This window comes from Pipistrellus hanaki (assembly GCF_964339955.1).
Source record: "Pipistrellus hanaki genome assembly, chromosome: 4".
NCBI lineage: Eukaryota > Metazoa > Chordata > Mammalia > Chiroptera > Vespertilionidae > Pipistrellus > Pipistrellus hanaki.
Genome location: NC_140506.1, coordinates 83193362 through 83213425, shown reverse-complemented (window position 1 = coordinate 83213425; position 20064 = coordinate 83193362). Strand labels below are relative to the sequence as shown.

The window sequence follows — 20064 nt, the reverse complement described above, 5'->3', positions numbered from 1 at the left end:
TATTGATTTCAGAGAGGAAAGGAGAGGGAGAGAAAAATGGAAACATCAAAGATGAGAGAGAATCATTGATTCGCTGCCTCCTGCATGCCTCCCCTTCCTCTCCCCCCACCCCACCCCCCCACCCCGGGGATCCAGCCTGCAACCTGGGAATGTGCCCAGACCAGAATCAAACCATAGATCAATGCTCAACCACTGAGACACACCATCAGGAGTCGTTTCCCCCCCCCTTTTTTTTTCTTATTCAAACTCAAGTCATTGTATGTCACAGGTGTCCACTTCCTCCTTGGACCTGGGATTCCATCTCCCACTGACTTCTAACTGTGAGAGCCCTGGGCTTCATCAGACCATCTCCCGCCCAACCACTCTCCCTCAGGGCCTCCCACACTGCCCAGCTGTCAAAAACCCTCATCTGGGCCCTCTACACTCCCCAGGCCATCCCCAGGCAGATCTTGATACTCTCCACGGATGTGATAGTTCTACCTGGGATGACTCACAGACATTATAAACTGTTTTAAAAGTACAATAGTATCTTATTATGACAATGAAAGAAATATATCCACACAACCCCATCACTCAACCACCTTTTTGTCCTTCCTGAGAGCAATCAACCACTGTTACCAGTTTTTCTGTGTATAGACATAGACCACAGAACACACACACACACACACACACACACACACACACACACACAGGTGCATGTAAAAACTGGCGAAAACAGAGTAAGGTGTACTTGGTTACAGTATTACACCAATGACAATTTCCTGGCTTTGATGTCACTATAGTTATATAAGATGGCACCACTGGAAATCTACATACTTTTGCAATTTCCTGAGAGTCTACATTTCAAAATAAGTTAAAAGTAGCCCATGCATGTTATTTTTACTACAGCAACAGTAGGGTCCCTAGGCCTGGACAATGATCACAGCTGATCTGTGGGGTGACCGGCGGGGAAATGGGGAAGGGGGTCCTGCTGGCACCCACCTAGACTGGCCTGGGGCCTGTGGGCTGGGGGCAGCTCCTGTGTTAAGCGTCTGACCCCTGGTGGTCAGTGCATGTCATAGCGACTAGTCATTCCACTGTTTGGTCCATTTGCATATTAGGCTTTTATTATATAGGCTACAACCTGGGGCTCCTAACGTGTTCTGCACCTTGCTTTTTCCTGAAGCACCTAATCCAGAGGGTCTTTCCATATCAGCACCTGAAAAACTGCTTTATCCTTAACAGCCATGTAGCCTGTTCTAGAATACGGTTGGACTGTAACTTCACTAGGTCTCTAGTGATGAACAATTTGGTTGTTTCCAATCTTTAAAATCCATCAGATACACAGGACCTTTCACATATGTGTATCTTCAAAGAATTTCTATATGATAAAGAATATATGTTGTCGTTATTTTACCAGCTATTGCCAAGCTACCCCAAATGACCCTACCCAGAAACAGTACTTGAGGGTGTCTATTTCACTGCTTCCCCAGAAATTATCAAATCTTTTCACCTTTGTCAACCAGGAGGTGAGAGATATGGCTTCTGGGTTTTGACATACTCAGAAATGCCTTCAACACTGAGATTATAAAATAATTATCCATGTTTTCTTCTAGTACTCATATCCTCTCATTAAACATATTTTTAAATCAGATCTGCCAGTTTACTATAAGGAGTGATATAAAGATACACTGTCTATATTTTCCTCCCAAATAGCTGCCCAGTTGCCCAAACTTCATTTACAAAAAGGTCCTCTATTCTATAGCAATATGTGCCAGGCCACCTGGCTCTGTTTCTGACTTTTAATCAGCATTCCTGACTTCAGTGGCCCCAATCCTCTGCCCTCCTCCCAATCCTAAGGCTTGGCCCCATCTTACCTTTTTAGTAATGAAACCTTCCGGCCAGTTGCTCAAACCAAAAACCTGGCATTACACTTTTCTCTCTCTCACATTCCGCATCCAAGCAACCCACTGACAAGCCTGTGGAAGATACCATCAAAATTGGTGCAGGCATCCCAAATCCAACCACTCAAACCTCCTTGGCCTTGTCTCACCATCTCGTATGAATGCTGTCATATCCTCCTCTCTTCTCTCAGCCTCTGTCTCAGCTCCAGTCATTTCCTCTGCCCCTCCCCCTTTCATGTCCTACAGTAAACTAAAAGGAATGCTCTTTTAAAAACAGAAATTAGTTATTAGCTCTGCCTAAAACCCTTCACTGACTTCCCTAAGCATTTAAAAGAAAACCGAGATGCCTTACCTCGACCTACCAGATCTGGGAGGACTAACTTCCCGAAAGTCTTTTCACAACGCCCTCACCCTGATTCACTTACTCAGCTCCCGGCAGACTGGCCTTCGGTGTGTTCCTAACATGAGTCAAGGGCTCTGTTCTTCTGGGCCATTGTGCCTGCTGATCCCTCTGCCCACAACACGCTTCCCAGATCCCAGAGCTGGCTCCTTTTCGGTCTGGAGTCCTGGCTCATAGTAAGTGTACCTGAGGCTTCCCTTTCCGCCCTAAATTGTCATCACCTCCCATTATTCACTTTAAGAGGTACCTTGTGTTATTTACTCCTGATTGCATCACAATACCTAGGACCAGGTCAAGAAAAGCTTGAATGGAAGAAGGAATGAATGCAAAGTTGAGAGGCCCCAGAGTTAAAACCTGGTAAAACTGTTCACAAAAACAGGCAAGCAGGAGAAAGGAGGGTGTCCGGGAGGAAATGGCCGGACATAAGCAGAGCTGGCTGTAGGGGACTCTGCCCCAACCCTGCAGGGGAGCAAGTTGGGGAGTAAATCAACTAGAGACAGACAGAGAGAAAAATCTGAAACCATAAGACTCCTGAAACAGTGCTGGGATGCCAGGGGAAAGCAAGTCAGACCCATCCCTTCTCCTTAAATTAGGGGTGTCAAACTCAATCAGAGAAAGGGCCAAAATCTAAAATCCAGCCTAAATCGCGGGCCGAATGGTTTACTGAACAGTCATAAACTGACAATGTCATAAACTGACAGCGGAGTGCAGTGATGACAGCGCGGTGCGGGCCACATTGCAAGGCCTGGCGGACTGGATTTGGCCCGCGGGCCTTGTGTTTGACACATGTGCCTTAAATGAAAAGGAAGTGGGTTGGGGATAGGGAAGCTTTTTAAGGCAAGAAATTCAATTAGATATGAATTTCATTAAATTAACTAAACTCCTACAAACCAGAACATCATCTTTCCAGAACCAGCCGATTTTAAAATTTGTTACTCATTCTCAAGTTTTTTATAAGAACAACAACAAAAAAAAAATACCCTGGATCTTTATTATAATTCCTTTAAGTATTTACTCAGGGCCTGTTAGGTGAAACTCATTATACTCAAGTCCAGTACAATGTACAGAGCTCATAAGTGAACAATTTAAAATTTCAGTCTTCCTTAGCAACTTTAGAAACTAGCTCCCATTAACAGAAGACACCCAGGTAGATGACTGCAATAGCACAGGTAGGAATGACAGCTAACACTAGTGTGCTTACTCCATGCCAGGCATTGTTCCAAGTGCTTTACATGTATTAAATCTTTTAATCCTTATAGTAACCTTAACACATAGGTCCTATGAGGAAACTGAAGCACAGCAACCAAGGGACAGAGCCAGATTTCAAAGCCAGACAGGCTGGCTCCCAGCCCGAACTCACCCACCACCCTCCTTTGCCCTGTAAGTGGTGGTTTCGCCTGGAGGAGGAGGGGCTCAGGTAAGCTGGCCCTGGGCTCGGCTCGCAAAGACTAACGCAGCACTGACGGACAGGTGGACACCTGAACGCCACTCAAGAGGAACAAAATAAACATATGCCTGCATATACACTGACGTAAGTGCTCAAGGAACATAATCTAAAGTGATTTAGACAAAGCAGAGGGTTCACACAGGAATGTAGTCAGTGAAGGATCTTTACTCCAGGGAAGTCCACTTTGCCCTACTATAATGTACTTAGGTACTAAGAAGAAATATTAAAGGGCCTTATTTACAAGATGTTCTAACTCAGGACCAGAGAACATGCCCCCAGGGAACTGGACACTGTGCTAGGACTTTTGCCTTAAAAGATATTCTGAAGTTTCAAGTGAAAAATTGTACTTGCCATCAGACCCAAGCTTCTGTGTATTGGCTAGACAAACAGGCAAACAAATAGTTAAAGCCTGTCTTGCAATAATGTATTAGCTCGCTCCGGCAACACTTACAAAAGCATGTGGATACAATATAATCCTCATGACTACAAATCCAGTCAGTGAAACATTATTACAGATGTTCTACCACCTTCTTGCACCTGTCTCTCCTACTGGATACTTTATGAGACAACTTTTCCCCTTCACTGAAAGTGAAAAAGCGGTGATGGAGGCTGTTGCTAAACATCAGAAAGGTAATCTGATAATGTTTCCCGCCCCCCTGGACTTTCATTTTGAAATCAGATACATATGCCAACTGCCTCCTCCAGAGCGCAGCCCTGCTAGGGTACAGGGTTCATCTCACCTCATACACCTCCTCTGTATGGAAGGAATCAACAAAAATGATGTGAAGACTCTGTCCAACCAGTGTGGCCCAGCAGTTGAGCGTCGACCTATGAGTTTTGGTTCACTGAGAAAGTCAATCTGTTCCTCCTATTGGTTTGGCTCAGTGAATAAAGCCTCTGCCTGCGGAGTAAAGGGTCCCAGGTTCGATTGTGGCTAAAGGCGCATGCCTGAGTTACAGGCTCGATCCCCAGTAGGGGGCGTGCAGGAGGCAGTCGATCAATGATTCTCATCATTGATGTTTCTATCTTCTCACCTTTCCCTTCCTCTCTGAAATCAATAAAAATATATTTTTTTAAAAAATAAAAAAAAAAAAGATGTAAAGTCTTCAGGACAAATAGTTTGCCCAGTCATACATACTGCCTGTGACATGCCCAGGACTGCAGATGAGGTCTTCTCAAGGGCCACATTAATATCTTGCTCCAAATTTAGGTATTCTCATAAAATACAAAGGCTCTGGGTTTTATTGGTTTTTGTCAAATAGAAAATTACTGACTCTCTCTTACTGAGGTTTATAAGTTATGTGAAATTAATTAATATTAATTAACTAAACATATTGCTAAACTCATAAAAAATAAAAATTTTAAAAAAAGCAGATTTCTTGTTGGGACAAAACCTCAAAGAAAAGCACCTCGCTTAAAAAGTGTCTCCTTTGCCGAGACCGGTTTGACTCAGTAGACAGAGCGTCGGCCTGCAGACTGAAAGGTCCCGGGTTCGATTCTAGTCAAGGGCATGTACCTTGGTTGCTGGCACATCCCCAGTGGGGGGGTGGGGGGGGTGCAAGAGGCAGCTGATCTATGATTCTCTCTCATCGATGTATCTAACTCTCTAATCCCTCTCTCTTCCTCTCTGTAAAAATCAATAAAATATATATTTTTTAAAATAATGAAAACATTCAACCTCAATATGACCTGATTCTGAGTTAAACATTACATGACTGTTTCCAGACTCTTAGTACACAGCGGATAGACCTTTCTTTTTGAAAAAAATTCTGCCCGTGAACATGAATTATTCTGCGTATTAGGACAAGATCCTCATTATGCAATCAGCTCAAAAGTTCAGTTCAGCCGAGGGTGAGAAGGGGGTGGGGATTCCTGGAGAGCCTACAGAACAGGAGGCCAGATGCCATCAGAGAAGCAGGAAAAGATAAGCAAATGGCATAGGCTTCCACCCGCCCCTGCCCCCATTCACAGGCTCATTGGAGCCCTGCCCAACAGAAATATAATGTTAGCCACATATCTAATTTTAAATTTTCAAGCCGCCATATTAACAAAAGTAAAAGTAAAAGTGACATTAATTTTAACCTTTATCGGAGGAAAGGGAACTTTAGTTCCCGGCAAGGAGTGGGTCAAGATAACTTTAATAATAAACATTTTCTTTATAAATGTTTTTACTTTTCATAACTAACTCAAAAAATAGATAAGATAGAGGGGGGGGGGGAAAAAAAAAAAGTAAATGCCTGCAGAGCTGAATTTAAATGCCAAAAAAAGCTCCGGCCGGGAGACCCCACTACGGGAATTTAAATGCCGTCTTTTTAGTTAACCCAATACGTTCAAAATATCATCTCAACGTGTATTATTGAAGCATAGAAAAATATGAACCCCGCCATGTGGCTCAGTGCGCATCAACCCAAGAACCAGAGGGCTGCCGGTTCAATTCCCAGTCAGGGCACACGCCCGGGATGCAGGTTCGATCCCGGGTAAGGGGGCATGCAGGAGGCAGCCAATCAATGATGTTTCTCTCCCATCCATGTTTCTATCTCTCCCTCTCCTTTCCTCTCTCCCTAAAAAAATCAATAAAAATATTTTAACAAAATTACGAGATATTTTACCTTTTTTCCCCCCCATTGTAAGTGTTTAAAATCAGGTGTGTCTTATTCGCCAAAATTCGGCCTACCTATATTCCAAGTGCTCAAGAGTCCCCTGGGGTCAGTGGCCACCTTCCTGGGAAGCAAAGGTCTTCTAGTTCAAGCAGATCCTTGCTCTTTAAATTTAAGGCGGGTACCTCCTTTCATCCCTAATCGTGCGGGTTGGGGGGAAAGACGGGGGAAATACCCAACCACTAACAAGTTCACCCAATCAGGGGGCAGGCACAACCTCTTCCCAGCCTGGCCACACCCCTGCGATGACCACCCCCTCCACTGGGAAATTCTCGCTCATGGCAACTGACAGGTCCTCCTTCTCCAAGGGTGGGCAGGAGACACCTAAACCCGGCGGTCTCCGCGTCCACAAGAAAGACGAGAAGCCATTCGCCGCGCGTTCCCGACGTGTGTCCCGCGCAAAAAAAAAAAAGGGGGGGGCCCACGGGGGAGGGACTAACCCGAAATAAATGAGCCACACACTCCGCGTGCATCCTTCCCGCCCCCCAAAACCCAAAATACTGAATTAGGAACACCGCGATGACCGGAACAGACACAGATAACGAAAAAAGAAAATGTCTTTTGGAGTTCAATAGCCAGAAAGGAGGTGTCCAGCCAACGGAAATGCATGCTGGCGCGGAATGGCAGGGAGAAGCAGCGCTTTTCGCCCCACTTCCCGGAGCCGCGCCCCCTCCGCCCCCAACCCTCCAGCGCCCCCAACCCTCCGGCTGAGCCCCCTTCTTCCCCCCGCCAACCCGGAGGAGGAGATGGGGAGGGAGGGGAGGAGACCCCGGGCGCGCGCGCCCACGGCGGACCGAGAATCCGTGGCCCGATCGGGGGCGCGCCCCCGGACCTTGCCCCGCTTCGTGGCGGAGCCCCCACTCCAGACTCCCCGGGCTGCCTCCGAGGACCCCGCGCCCGCCCCTCCCCCGCCCGGGGCCCGTTACCGGCCGCGCGCGAGCACGAGGCGGCGGCGGCGGGCGCGCGCCCGGCGGGGGCCCCGCGCGGCGGAGGGGCGGCGGGTGTGCGGGCCCCGACGGCGCCCACCTACCTGCGGGGGCGGCCGCGCCGGCCAGCGGGCGAGAAAGAGGGCGGCGGCGCGCGGGGGAGCGGGCGACAGGGGCGGCGGCGGCCTCGGCGCTCGCTCGCAGCTTCCCTCCGCGACCGGCGGCGGCGGCGGCGGCTTCCCGGCCCCCGCGCAGCGCCCTCTGGCGGCGGGAGGCCGCGCGCGAGCCGCCGGAGAGGCGCCGCCATTGGCTGCGCCCGCGAGCGTCGGTGCCAGGGGCGGCCGCGGCGCACGTCGGGCCGGGCGGGCGGGGACGGGGCCCGGGATTGGCACCGGCGGCAGCGACCCTCGGCCCTGCCGACCGCGGGCCCGTCCCCAAACCGAGCGCGCTGGCCCGCCGGGTGGAGCCAATAAGAAGCCAGATCGTGTCCAGGACACCCCAGGGCTGCCAACTGCTGGGTGGACGGAACGTTCAAATTTTTACGCGACTTGTGCATTTGTGTTTTGGTTTTTTTTCGGGTTTTTTTTTTTTTTCGGTTTTTTTTCTAATCTGCTGCCCTAGGGTTAGCACCGCATCTAGCAGGGAACTGACCTAGTTTGGGTATCAGGAAGCCTTCCGGGAGAGGCTGTCTATGTAGCAAGTGCTATCTGGTGCTTACTGATCTGTGATCAGTTACTCTTTGGAGCCTCAAAACAGCCATTCTTGTCCTCATTCGTATAGATGGGAGGGAGCACGGAGCTCACTGGCAGCTCTGGGATGGAGAGACAGCCTCCACCTTTGGAAGGCTTGGCTGGTTCCTGTCCTCCATGTCCCAGCTCAAATGCCTCATCTTCCACTGTATTTTCAACAGCCGGGCGCCCTGGGTCTCAACAGAGGGCAAGGCAGAGGCCCCGCCCTTTGACCGGATGGAGCGTGGGGGTGTGGACCGAAAGGACACAGAGAAGACCAATGGGGACAGTGAAAAAGGAAAGCAACTAGAGCAGGATGACCTGACCGTGATGGGAGGGTTAGAGAGGGGGTGGGGATAAGCCAAGGAAGGCCTCTGAGAAGGTGGCACTAGAGCTGAACCGGGAAATGAGCCCCAGAAAGAGGGAAGAGCAAGTGCAAAGGCCCTGAGGCTGTGACATTCAAACATGCAGGGCCTCTCTGACCCGAGACTGCTCATCACTCAAGTCTCTGCTCAAATGGCTTCTTTTTAAAAAAAATAAATAAAATAAAATTGACCTGCCACACATTCATAACAGATTATTAGAGAAATAAAACAAACAAAATTGACTTCTGGTTGCCTCGGTTTCCTTTCAGCTGAGCGCCAAATTAGACATCTTAGGGAAAGAACCCCTTCTCCTAGCACTCATCTTGAACTTTGGGGGTGATTTATCCTCGGCCCATGGGGTCTTTGGACAGCATATCTACACCTATGGAGTAATAACAATAGTAGTTCTGTTTTATGAATAAAGTTCTCTACGATCCTCAGCTGAAACTACCATGCAAACATGACAAATGTGTATTTTTAATATATATTCACATCCTAAGTTCCCTCTAAAGGCAAAATGTGTTCTTTATTGTTGAAGATACCACACTTTCTCAAGCTCCTGCAAATAACATAAGTAAATGTTATGGACTGAATGTTTGTGCCATCCCCCCCAAATTTATATATTGCAATCCTAACCCCAATGTGATGATATAAGGAAGTGGGCCTTTGGGAGGAGATTAGGTGATGGGGGTGGAACCCTATTGAATGGGATCAGTGCCCTTTTAAAAGGGACAAGAGAGAGAGGATTTATCTTGTGAGGACACGGCAAGAAGATGGTCATCTGAAAGCCAAGGAGAGAGTCACCCCAGACTAGATCCTGATCTCGGGCTTCCCAGCTTCCAGAACTGTGAGAAATCAATGTCTGTTGCTGAAGCCACCAGAGCAGCTCGAGGGAACTAAGACGGTGAACATCTAAGATTGAGTAGTTGGTAGGATAGTCAGCACAATGGCGGAAAAGGAGGGCTTTGGAGGTATGGAGAACACGGTCAAGTTCCAACTCACTCCTTACCCATCTGGATGGCCCTGGGCCAATTTCTTATATCTCAGAGTCTTAAATTCGTCATCTTTAAATGTGAATGATGATTCCTCTGGCAGGGTGAGGAGTAAAAAACGTATATGTAAGGCACCTGGCAGAGAGGGTGTTCAATAACTAGCCATTACCTTTCCCTGGAGGTTTTGACTAATGAATGGATTAAGCTTTCCATCGTAATCTTTGGAGTAGGGAGGGACACTTGCGCCCCCCAGAAATTGTTCGGCATGCTCCCGGTACCCATGGAATTGCTGCCTTTGGAGAAACTGTTCTTGAGGGTTGTGATGAAGCTGGCAGGCCTCTTAGATGCACTGAGGTGAAAATGTTCGAGAATCACTGGCTTAAAAATGAAACCAAAAGAAAAACCCTCAATCTTGGGGCCATTATCACAATGTCGCCTACAAAAATGGGTTGACAACAGGGGAAACCTCAAATAAGAAAGAATTTAAAAAAAAAAAAAAATGGTCCATCTTGCCGTGGCCAGTTTGGCTCAGTGGGTGGAGCATCAGCCTGCAGACACAAGGGTCCCAGGTTCGATGCCAGTCAGGAGCATATACCTGGGTTGTGGGCACATCCCCAGAAGGGGGTGTGTAGGAGGCAGCTGATCGATGTTTCTCTCTCATCAATGTTTCTAGCTCTCTATTCTTCTCCCTTCCTCTCTGTACAAAATCAATAAAAAAACATTTTTTTAAATGGTCCATCTGCAAATATGACATGCCTATACAAGAAAAAGAAAATCTCCAATTTTATAGCACTCAGAACATGAAAGTATAAGATATCTGTTTGCCAAATGAATATATGATACTTTCACAAGCCACATACATTTCATTTTTGTCAATATTCACACCGGAACTGCTCTGCAACCTAAATGTGAAGGTACGTGTAAGGCAAGAGAATTACCCAAGGGGAAACCTAAATAATTTGGGAGATTATAAAACAGACTTTGCATTTTACTTGTCTGCAATTTCCCCAGTAGTTCTTAGGAGCTCTCCTGCACACTGGCAGGAAAGCAGATCTTTTTTTAAAAAAAAAAATGTATTTTTATTGATTTCAGAGAGGGAGAGAGAGAGATAGAAACATCAAAGTTTAGAAAGAATCATTGATAGGCTGCCTCCTGCATGCGCCCCCGCCCCCATCTGGGGATCAAGCCCGCAACCCAGGCATGTGCTCTGACCGGGAATTATACCCTGGACCCTTCTGTCCACAGGCCAATGCTCTGTCCACTGAGCCAAACCAGCTAGGGCCAGATCTTTAGTTCTAAAGTGAGTTCCTTTGGTTCTTGATATGGATTTGATACACAGTTTAATGCCACAATGTGTCCCATGTCCCCTGCTTGTATTTGGGGGATGTACCTTTAATACTCAGAAAAATAATTATTCCAAGTCTAGTAGCTTCTGAAATTGAAGGATCATGAGAACTCAAGAGTGCTTCCTTTCCAGACCCAGGTCCAGTTATCTCACCTGCTTCTCGCTGCCCTAAAGTTGGGGATGTGTCTTGTCTTCCACGCCATACCTATTTCCAACTGATTCTTCCTCCCCTGCCCTTTGATTATGGAGTTAATACTGAACATAAGTCCTATCGCCTCCAGCCTGTGGGATCTAAGCCACTTCAAACTGGTCTTTCCAGAATCGTGGGTGGAAGTCAAAGAGCTTCATCCATCTGTTTAACATACATATGTGCCAACTCTGTTAAGGGCAGTTTGCTGAATCCCAAAATCTACTGATCATGGTTCCTACATTCAAGATACTTAAAATTAAACCTGCTGTTTCAAGATCCCCATAATGGGGTTTGGGAAATGGGCAGAAAGGAGCACAGAGACCCGTGATTAAGCAAAAACACAGATTAAAGGAACTTGATCTATTGGGATGGATGGTCCAAAATATTTCTCTTTTAACGTGTGAGGTTATTGGGACGTGTGAAAATGAGAATTAGCATGAAATCAGAATGAAACTCATCTCTCACCCTGCCATATAAAAGATGCCTCAAAGAGCCCTAGCTAGTTTGGCTCAGTGGATAAAGCATCAGCCTGCAGACTGAAGGGTCCCAGGTTTGATTCTGGTCAAGGGCGCATGCCTGGGTTGCAAACGCGATCCCCAGTGGGGGACATGCAGGAGGCAGCCAATCAATGATTTGCTCTCATCATTGATGTTTCTATCTCTCTCTCCCTCTCCCTTCCTCTGTGAATCAATAAAGATATATTTAGGGATGAGGGCATGCGACAGGGGGTAGGGGAGGCTGGGGGAAGGTCAGTGAGGGGAAAAAAGAAGATATATGTACTACTATCTGTAATATTTTAAACAATACAAAAGGAAAATATATATGTATTTAAAAAATAATAATAATAATAATAATAATAATAATAATAATATATAAAGAGCCAGGGCCCGTCACGACCTAAATATCTGGACAGATGACCAAACACCAGGCTAGGGTCCCGGCCAGCACAGCAGAAGTCGGTCCTGGGTCCTGGCCGGCAAGGTGGGAGTCAGTCCTGGGTCCCAGCTGCCCGCAGCATGGGGCCAGGAGGAAGCTGTGGGAACAGGGCCATGCTGCCATCGGACTGGCCTCTTGGTACCTCCCCCTGCCTGCAGGCTCTGGGGAACCAGAGCCATGCTGCGATCTGGGAATCTTGGTCCCTCCCGGCACCTGCAGGCTCTGGGGAACTGGAGCCATGCTGCGATCTCGGACTGGCCTCTTGGCCCCTCCCCGCCGGCCCACAGGCCCAGGGAACCAGAGCCATGCTGTGATGGGATTGGACCCTACCTTAGGGGTCCCAGATTGTGAGAGCCCGCAGGCTGGGCTGAGAGATACCCCCCTTCCCGAGTGCACAAATGTTCATGCACTGGGCCTCTAGTCTCTCTCTATAAAAACCCAGTGACCGAACAGCGGAACCACTGGAACAACCAGAACAACTGGTTGCTATGACACGCACTGCAGTGGCCAACCGGCCCTATCTGGGCCCTGATCCGCACCCCCCAACCTCACTCAGCCCCTCCCCCTGGCCGGCCCCTCTGCCCCGCTGACCCTGCCCGGGGTCAGCTCCCCCAGTCAGGGGTGGGGCCAACCAGCCAACTGCCTGTGGCCCCTCCTCCCCACCAGCCAACCTCCTGGGGTCCCTTCCTCCAGGCTGGACCCCTGATAGGCCTCCATCCCCGCCAGGCCCAGGGACCCCACCCGTTGCACGGTTCATGCACCAGGCCTCTCCTAATGAAATAAAAGTTGCCTCAAAGAAAACTGCTGTCAGGCTTCCTTTAATTTAACAAATCAGCAATAGAGTGCTAGCTTTAAGGGGAAAAAGTATGAGCAAGGATTATAAATGTTACAAAGTCTTCTATAGCCTCTGGCAGGGTGCCGAGGGAGGCTTATTAGGAAATGTGCCAAACCATAAATATAAAAAAAGCACGAGTCCTCCCTTGAGTAACCACATGTATATTTTCCAAAAATATATTCCAAAGCCATTTTCTCTTCTGCAATCTTGTTATAAAATGTACTTAGCATGAATCCACATCTGCTGCCCTAGACTTATTTATAGCAAAATTTTAAATCAACATGTTTTAAATGTGAATAAGGAATAAAGGTGAATAAATTCTAAGCCTAAATCATGGTAATGTACTTGCATTATAAAATTTAAATATTAATGTAAAAAATTTTTAAATCCTGAGCCAGCTCTGAGCCAGCTCTGCTCCCTAGCTTTCAGCATTTCATCCTTCAAGCCTCATATTTAAGACCTGTGTCTTCAACAGGAGAGAGGTTTCTGGAAGCATGCACTGCTACAGATGCATATGTGCAGAGAACCAAATGTGTGTGTGTGTGTGTGTGTGTGTGTGTGTGTGTGTGTGTGTTCCTTTGGAGGAAACAAATTTTATTCAAAATTTTCATATATTTCACATAAGTTTACTATAGGATAAACTTAAATTTCCAGTTGTTGTTTTTTCCAGAATAAACTAGATTTTAGACATTCTAGCTATTGAAGAGCTTTCTATGCTTCTCAATTTAAATGTTAATTTTCTCCATTTCATCTATACTATCAAGGAAGTCTAATCAGTGGTGTTTTTTGTTTTCAGTGTTGATCAGGAAATGTTATCCATAGTACACTTTTTAAAATAGGACATGAGCCCTAGCTGGTTTGGCTTAGTATTGGCCTGTGGACTGAAGGCCCCAGGTTCGATTCCCGGTCAGAGCACATGTCCAGGTAGTGGCTTGATCCCCAGTGAGGGGCATGCAGGAGGAAGCCTATCGATGATTCTCTCTCATCTTTGATGTTTCTATCTCTCTTTCTCCCTTCTTCTCTGAAATTAAAAAAAAAAAAAAATGTTATTTTTAAAAAATAATAAAATGAATAAAATAAAATAGAGGGGCATGAAAATTTAACAATGAAGTTCCTCTAACCAGGGTATCTGTATCATAGTGATTCAGATATCCTTGGAGGGCCAGTTCCTTCTCAAGCACTTTACTAACATTTTTTAAAGGAAGTTAAAGACTAGATACATCAAGAATGTTTTAGTTGCAAGGGATCTGTAAGTAGTGAACCCTACTTAAACTAGGGTAAGGCAGAAAGCAAATTTATGAGCTCCTGTAACTTAATCATCCAGGTAGGACTGGCCTCAATGTCATCACAGTCCAGTTGTTCCCCATCTGTCAACTCTGCTTTCCTGTTTCCAGGCAGGTCCTCCGTTTGTGGCTGGTTCTTCCAAGGAAAAGTGCTGGTTCCTGAAGAAAGTTATAAATGAATGGCACGTATGTCCAAAGCAGTGACTGCTGTAGGTCCTCTCCTGTTCAACCTCATTGCCATTTCTGGCTCCCACTGTCACTTCTCCACTGATGGCTCTTACACGTATGTCTCTAGCTCAGCTCAGTCCTCTGAGCCCCAACCCTTGTGTTCAGCTGCCTACTTAGCCTTGCTTTTAGGATATCTCAGAAGCATTTCCATTACAGCATGTCAAAAACTGAACTCCAGTCTTCCCCCTTCCCCATGTGACACTGTCTCAGGAAAACCTTCGCTAGCTTTCTTGAGCAGGCGAAGTCGGCCCAGGAGAGACATTCAGTAAATGGTGTACTTCCCTCTAAGAAATGGACACAAGTGCGAAGTTACATTTGTTTGTGATTCATATTTGTCTCTCTCATGAGACTGTAAGCTCCATGGAGGCCGAGGCGATGTCTATTTTTCTCAACATTGTATTCCATAGTTGAGAAAAATGGACATATTTTTCATAGACTAACAGTCAGAGTGTCTGCCCCCTGGTGATCAGTACACATCACAGAGAGCAGTTGAGTGGCCTTAGCATATCATTAGCATATTACACTTTGATTGGTTGAACGGATATCTGGATGACCGAACACTTAGTATATTAGGCTTTTATTATATAGTATTAGGGGCCCGTTGCACAAAGAGATTCATGCAATAGGCCTTCCTTCCCTTAGCTTCCAGCACCTGTTTTCCTCTGGCACCCGGGACCCAGGCCTTCCCTTCAGCCAGAGTCTGCCTTCTTCATCATTGCTGCAGACTCTGTCTGGAATCTGCCATCTTCGCTGCAGACTCCAGAGTTGCCATCTTCATCTTCGTTGCAGACTCGAGTCTGTAGTCTTCTTCTTCGCTACAGCCAGAGTGCCATTGCCGTAGAGCCTTCGCCCCCCACCCTTCCTCTCATAGCAAGTGTCCTGCCCTGCCCAGCCACTCCATACCTGGTGCAGCTGGGTGGCCACCATCTTTGTCCTTCTAATTTGCATATTCCCTCTGATTGGCTGGTGGGCATAGTGGAGGCATGGTCAATTTACATGTTTGTCTATTATTAGGTAATATACTAGAGGTCTGGTGCATGAAATTTGTGCATGGGGGGAGGATGTCCCTAAGCCCAGCCTGCACCCTCTCCTATCTTAGGGGATGTCTGACTGCCAGCTGAGGCCCAATCCTGTAGGCCTATCTGCTCACCTGCCTGCCTGCCTAATCACCCCCAACTGCCCTCCTCTGATCTCCCACAACTGCCCTCCCCTGCCAGCCATGTTGTGGTGGCCATCTTGTGATGATGTGGGGGCAGCCATCTTGTGACAACACGGGGGTGACCATCTTGTGATGATGCAAGGGCGAGGTGCGACCTAGGCTTTTATTAGTATAGATTTTGTTGACTACATTATTGATGTATAGCTGTTTACTGAGAAAAGTTTCCTACTGGAAGATTCTCTCTGAAAAAGAGAGATTACTAGTTAGAAATTAATCCAAAGTATAGCAGACCAGATGGTTGGTGGTAGATGGAAAGAAGTTTAGGAACATGTGCACCTTCATGATCACTAGTCTGCAACACAGAGATTCTAAAGGGAATATAAAAAAAAATCCTGAAAGATTGCTTTTTAAAATACACATATTTTCATTGATTTCTAGAGGAAGGAAGAGGGAGAGAGAGATAGAAACATCAATGATGAGAGAGAATGATTGATCAGCTGCCTCCTGCATGTCCCACACTGGGAATCAAATCGTGACTTCCCGGTTCATAGGTTGAAGATGATGGGTCGATGCTAAACCACTAAGCCATGCCAGCTAGGAGTGAAAGATTTCTACGTAGCATGAAGTCTCTTGGAAAACATGCAAGTCAAAAAGAATGCTTGTATATTTAGTTACGAAAAGCAAGCAATTATTAAATATCATTATATCTATGATGATTGAGATGTCAGTGGGAAAAACTCAATTAGCCCAAGAGGAAACAAAACAGAGACTGATAAGATCAGAGGAAAAGCCAGGGAACAAAATGCAAAGACAAGGAAGGAAGAGTAAACAATGAAGATGTGAGCAGCCAGGGAGCAAACTGTCCTTCAAGGGAGTGAGGCTAAACCAAGTTCAATGTGTTTACAAACAAAAGTAGCACTTCTGATGGAAAAATATGTGTTACATGCTTTTTTACCACAATTAAAAAATAAAAGTAGCTGTTTTGCAAATCACTTGCCTCATGAGGCAATTAAATAAATTCCTTTTGTCTTTTTTTATTAATCTTTACCCAAGGATATTTTTCCATTGATCTTTTAGAGTGGAAGGGAGAGGGAGAGGCGGAGCAAAACATCAATGTGAGAGAGACATTTCAATTGGCTGTCTCCAGCACGCACCCTGACTGGGGCAGTAATGCCTTTGACTAGAATCAAATACAACTCCCTTCAGTTCACAGGCCAATGCTTTATCCACAGAGCTAAACCGGTCAAGACTAAATAAATTCTCAAAAGGTGTGAAGTAAAATAGCTTTAAAATAGTGAGCAACTGCCCTAGCCAGTTTGGCTCAGTGGATAGAGATTCAGCCTGGAGACTAAAAGGTCCTGGGTTCTATTCCAGCCAAGGGCACATGCCTGGGTTGCAGGCTCATTCCCCCCAGTAGGGGGCGTGCAGGAGACAGCCAATCAATGTTTCTCTCTCATCATTGAGGTTTCTCTCTCTTCCTTACTCTCTGAAATCAATAAAAAATGTATATATTTTTAAAAATAGTGAGCAACTATTAATTTTATAGACAAAAGCAATTCATAGTAAATATCCATTTTGGAAGGTAAAAGAACCCAGGAGAATATTATAGATTGAAAACAAAAGTTAAAAGAAAGTATATGGAAAAAGTGACCTGTAAGGGAAAAAAAATGAAGTGGATCTAAACAACCTCAATATGAAAACATTAAAAAGTAAAAGCACTATGAAAAAAACAAAATCATAAAAATGTTTTCCCATCAAACTCTGAATGCTTTACTTCAGAATATTCTAAAAGCACCCTAAAAACAGTTGAAACTAACTGCTTTTAGACCTTTTAGCATTTCCCCATCTAAATAAGGGTAGTGACATCTGACTTATTATTGGAATTCAGTAATAATTAAGTAATAATAAAATGTATTATTTCATTTAAAAAATCAATAGGTCAATGTAAGCCATTATTAATGCTTTGGTCTAAGTTTCTATAATGAGTTATCACTAAACTATTTTTGCAAGATCAGAACCAAAGTTTGATATATGATAAACATTTAAGCCAATTTATATATTTTATACCCATTTTTCAGTTAAAAAGGTTCAGGGAAGGCCTGGCTGCGGCCTTTCAAACTCAAAGGTCTAAAGTAACCACAAAGGATGGTGTGAAATTAAAACTTTTTAAATATATAAATATATATATATATATATATATATATATATATATATATATATATATATTTCTTTATTGATTTCAGAGAGGAAGGGAGAAGAAGAGAGAGATAGAAACACCAATGATGAGAGAGTTATTGATCGGCTGCCTCCTGCACGCCCCCTACTGGGGATCGAGCCCATAACCCAGGCATGTGCCCTTGGCCGGAATCAACCTAGGACCCTTCAGTCCACAGGCTGACACTCTATCCACTGAGCCAAACTGGCTAGGGCTGAAATTAAAACTTTTTAACTAAAAGCAGTTTATGGCAGGTAGTTATGTCCTAGGCCAGCATCTTCTTTGACAAAGGTCAATCTTTACCTTAACTGAGACTGTCTATTGTCTCTTTGTATCTATGATAACATATCTTTGGAATGGCAAGTGATTTTCCTTTTTCCAGACCGCTCAAAGCACAGGCACTGCTCTGTGAAGACCACAAATCCCCTCGTTATTATTGAGTTAATTGTTAACTGTTAACTATCCTGTACGCACCTATGTAAAAGGTGTATGTGTCTATCATTTTACTTTTCATTCAATCCCAGAAGTTTCTCTGCTTTGCTTTCTCCCACCTCCCTAATCTACCACCAGTGGATTTCATGTAACTCACTTGTGTCTTCTCTTTTTTTAATCCTCACCCAAGGATATTTTTCCATTGATTTTTTTAGAGTGGAAGAGAGAGGGAGAGACAGAGAGAAATATCTATGTGAGAGAAACACATCAATTAGTTGTCTCCTACATCAGCCTTGACGAGGGTCCTACCGGGAAGGAGTCTGGAACTGAGATACCTGCCCTTGACCCTTTGGTTCGCAAGCCAATATTTTAGTCACTGAAGAAAACCGGCTAGGGCGTGTCTTCTCTTTGGATTGCAATATATATAATGGTGCAAAACTGCCATTCTCTGGAGCATTATCTCAATTCGTTCAGATTTTGCTTCCTGGCAATTATCAACAGTTGGCTCAAATAAACCCACACAAAGTCTCTATAAGTTTGAATGTTTCTTTTTTAAAAAAATATATTTTCATTGATTTCAGAGAGGAAGAAAGGAGAGAGATAAAACATCAATGATGAGAGAGAATCATTGATCAGTTGCCTCCTGCACACCCCGCACTAGGGATTGAGCCCACAACCTGGGCTTATGCCCTGACTGGAAATCAAACCGTGACCTCCTGGTTCATAGGTCAATGCTCAACTACTGAGCCTTGCCAGCCAGGATGTTTCTTATGTTGATAACTTGTAAACGTAAGAGAGCTGATTTAGTGAGCTTCAAATTAGGAAGGTTTTATTGTGTCTGCAGCAGCTGATACTTGCCAGGCCTCTGCCCATGTTCTGCGTCCCTTCCATATAACTATTCAGAGTGCTGTCTGTGGGCCAGCAGCATTGGCGCTCGGAACTTATTAGGAACCTAACCCAGGACTGGGTTTCCCACTTCTTACAAATTCTTCGGCCATGCCAGTCCTACTAAGATCATGGACCACATTTTGAGAAGCAAGTCTCCTCTTGATAATGTCCCATTTGTTTTCTTTAAACTCTATTCATTTTCTTAGGGTTTTTCTGTGGTTTCACCTAAAAAAAAAAAAAAAAAAAAAAAAAAGATGAAATATCTGGATTTCAAAATGCTCCCAATCAGAAAAAAAAACAAAAAAACAAACAACTGTACTTGAATGTGGCCGTTTTATAATTTGTTATTTTTTAACATGGCCAGGTCTTTTATTCATGAATGATAAGTCTTGTTTAGGAGAGAGAAAGAGAGAGAGAGAGAGAGAGAGAGAGAGAGAGAGAGAGAGAGAGAGAGAAAGAGAGAGAGAGATAGAGAGAGAGAGAGAGAGAGAGAGAGAGAGAGAGAGAGAGAGAAATATATATATATATTTTATTTTTTTATTTTTTTTAAGAGGGCTATGGCAGGCCACTAGTGACACTGTGTGGCCAGTTCTTATAATAGCATTTTTGGGCCCCTTACAAAAGCAAAATTATAAAACCTGACATTGTGGTTTGTGTGTGTGGTTTTTTCATTTCAACAGTCTGTTTAAATACTATTTAAAAATTTTAAACTTTTTATTATGAAGTAATTATAGATTCATAGGAAATTTCTCAGAAATTTATAGGAAAGTCCCATGTGCCTTCCCTCAGCCTCTCCCAAGTGAGCTGACCTGCTGATCTCTCAGAGAGAGAGAGGCTGCGGATCAGACCCTGCTTCTCTCTCTCTTTGGGCTTTGCCAGCAACCTTGGTAGCTGCTTATCAGCCCCCCCCCCTCTCTCTCCCCAAGAGGTCAGCAGTTCAGCCCACTGGCCAGTCCCCGCCTACAGAGCCTGCTGCACATGCAGCCTGTCGTTTTGGACATTACGGGCCATGAGTTTTTTTGTTTGTTTGTTTGTTTTGTTTTTAATGTATTTTATTATTTTTTTTGTTTTTTTAAAATGTATTTTATTAAATTTTTACAGAGAGGAAGGGAGAGAGATAGAGAGCTAGAAAGATCGATGAGAGAGAAACATCAA

At 45.0% G+C, this 20064-nt stretch overlaps 1 protein-coding gene across 3 annotated transcripts in view; it reads right to left on the bottom strand.

Moving 5' to 3' along the window:
- Positions 1–7555, bottom strand: part of ZC3H7A (zinc finger CCCH-type containing 7A) — a 36708-nt gene extending 29153 nt beyond the window's left edge. For all 3 annotated transcript variants that reach the window (XM_084881118.1, XM_084881116.1, XM_084881117.1), the window contains exon 1: positions 7418–7555. The gene's annotated coding sequence lies outside the window, so the exon portion shown is untranslated. The remainder of the gene's footprint in view (positions 1–7417) is intronic.
- Positions 7556–20064: the final 12509 nt, after the last annotated feature.